Here is a 2,831-nt window from a genome sequence, read left to right on the forward strand (position 1 = left end):
GCTGTAAACAAACAAAAAATCAAATAAAACCCATGAAAATAATAATTTTTGAAATCGGAAAATAGCCATTCATTTTTCCGATTTGGATATGTTTGTGTGTGTGTGTGTGTGTGTGTGTGTGTGTGTGTGTGTATGTGGAAAGAGAGAGAGAGAGAGAGAGAGAGAAACAGAGAATAGGAAAGAGAAATAAAAATGGAACAAAACAAGCTATGTGTTCATCAGTGTTTCCTCTTTATTTCGAGATTTCTCTAGACGAATGAAATTAAGAAAACAAAACACCAGCACAAATATTTTCAAATATTTATACTGGTGTTTTGTTTTCTCAAATTCATTTAACCAGAGGAAGTCTCGCAATAAAGACGAAACGTTGATGAAAACATAACTTGGTTTGTTCCATTTTTATTACTCTATTTCGTCGGAATATTGTTTCCATTATTGTCAAATACATACTGTTGCGGTGACACCCACTCATTTACATATGTGGATTACACATAAATAGCAAGACTCGGCTAGTCTGAGTGTGTGTTAACCAGAAGCCACCGAAGGCCGAGCCGAGAGAAAATATGTTCTCCAGCCAAGACTCTCTTACCTGACAACCATTATGTAAATATACTGTAAATATACTTTTCCTAATACACTTCTTATTGATCTACCTTTGTTTTATTGAGTCTTCATTTGTATTTCCTTATACGTTATTTGGTTCAACCTGCAAACATAACAGTTGGCGACGAAGATGAACGTCAAACATAACACACACACACACACACAATCACACAAATACACACACACACACACACACACACACATATATATATATATATGACAGTGGAAAAGGAACAAATAAAGGTATGTTTTCATCAACGTTTCGTCTCTATTGTGAAACTTTCTCTAGTAAAATGAATTTGAGAAAACAAAACACTAGGATAAATATTTTATTTCTCTTTACTATTCTCTCTCTCTTTCTACACCCGCAGACACAGACACAGACACAGACACACACACACATATATATATATATATATATATATATATATATATATATATATATATATATATATATATATATACACACACGCCTGGATAGCAAATGAAGTCAACTTTGGCTTTGTCGCTTGGTACGAAGTTTCCGACTCCCAAGAATTGTCACTCTACACTAATATATATATATATATATATATATATATATATGTGTATGTGTGTGTGTGTGTGTGTGTGGGTGTGCATGTGTGTGTGTGCACAGTAGTTCCTTTTAGCCTTGACATATTATGGATACCCACTGTAATGGTGCCTGCATGTGGAATGTTTTTGGCAAGTGTGGTACAATCTTCAACCATATCTATCTTGAGTCGACATTGTTAAATATCAGTGGCAAGTGGGGATTCAGGCCGATTAAAAACACTGCCAAGATAAGTGAAAAGCACATACAGCACCTAGAATTCCCAAATGGGCACCCATCTGGTACTAGTCAGGCTCAACGTTGCTTAACTTCAGTGATCTGACGAGAACTGGTGCGTCAACGTTATTATGCAATATATATATATATATATATATATATATATATATATATATATATATAAATATAATAAAATAATACTGTACATTTAGTTATTGCAGGCGGTAAAAGTAAACACGTAAATCTTTCAGGATCCTGAGTCTTTTGGTGTAAACAGAAAAATAGTAAGACTAGTGTTTACAAAGGAAGTTTTAACATACTTATTAGTTATCTTATTGGAGAATATATATATATATATATATATATATATATATATATATATATATATATATATAATTTGAGGTTGGTATTTTCCAGAGGTAAAGTAACCAGTGACGAATAACAAAGTTAATACAAGAGTGCTTAATACCGAAGTAGAGCAAAATATATGTTTATTTATTTTTACTTAAGCGGTAATATGTTGCTAGACAGTCATGGGCCTGCTTCGGTCAGTTAGTTTTTAGTAAGTAGAGACCTTTGAGGCGACTGTCTACTTTATTCCTACACCCCAATGCAAACCAAAAGCAACATTCTTTTAATCCTGTTTACACACAATTAAACCTCATTCCGTGTTTCAATTTTTTATAAGTTTTTAATGACTTTAAAGATAACTTGAGATTTTCATTGCAAACTCTGCTTTCAAATATGATGTTCCGCCTGAAGAGGTCTATAGTTACGAAAGACTAGCTGACCGAAAGAAACTCATGACCGTGTAGCAACACATTACTGCTTATGTAAAAAATAATATATATATATGTATATATATATATATTTATGTGTGTGTATATGTGTATGTGTCATCGTTGATAAATAATGACATACCTAAAACCGAAAACATATATTATCATGGGTCAAGCACTTCGTTGATATTGCGAGCTGTTTCGGCAGCTTTTTGGACTAGCTTGAATTAAAATCAGAAAATTGTTTGAATTTGCTTTTTTCCATTTTGTATTCAACCTTCTGATAAGAAACCATAATTGTTTAAAACCATTGTCATTCAAACGAGTAGATATAGCAAGAAACACCCTTTAAAAATATATATATAAATGTATTAAAAAGTAATATTAATTCAAAAATACGTAATTTAAAATCAAAATTAAACATTCCACAAAAGCTTTTAAGCCAACCTAATATATAATGGACTCCCCGTCGTGTTCGACGCATGAGGGCCAAAAATTCGCCATGTTTCACTCTGCCTTCAATGCTTGTGCCGCATGTGTGACACGAGGCCAGCTCTGCTCCTAAAAACCAAGCCGCACGACTCACAGGATACAGGCTGGGAAGGTGCTGTTCCTACTCTTGCTCTCCGAAGATTTATTTGATTCGATAGCCGTATGCC

At 33.4% G+C, this 2,831-nt stretch overlaps 1 pseudogene; it reads right to left on the reverse strand.

Moving 5' to 3' along the window:
- Positions 1-1,418: 1,418 nt before the first annotated feature.
- On the reverse strand, positions 1,419-1,535 carry LOC145284140 (5S ribosomal RNA; annotated as a pseudogene).
- Positions 1,536-2,831: the final 1,296 nt, after the last annotated feature.

The sequence above is a fragment of the Euprymna scolopes genome, chromosome 8, assembly GCF_053919585.1.
Source record: "Euprymna scolopes isolate OS-2025 chromosome 8, ASM5391958v1, whole genome shotgun sequence".
In the NCBI taxonomy this organism is placed as follows: Eukaryota; Metazoa; Mollusca; class Cephalopoda; order Sepiida; family Sepiolidae; genus Euprymna; species Euprymna scolopes.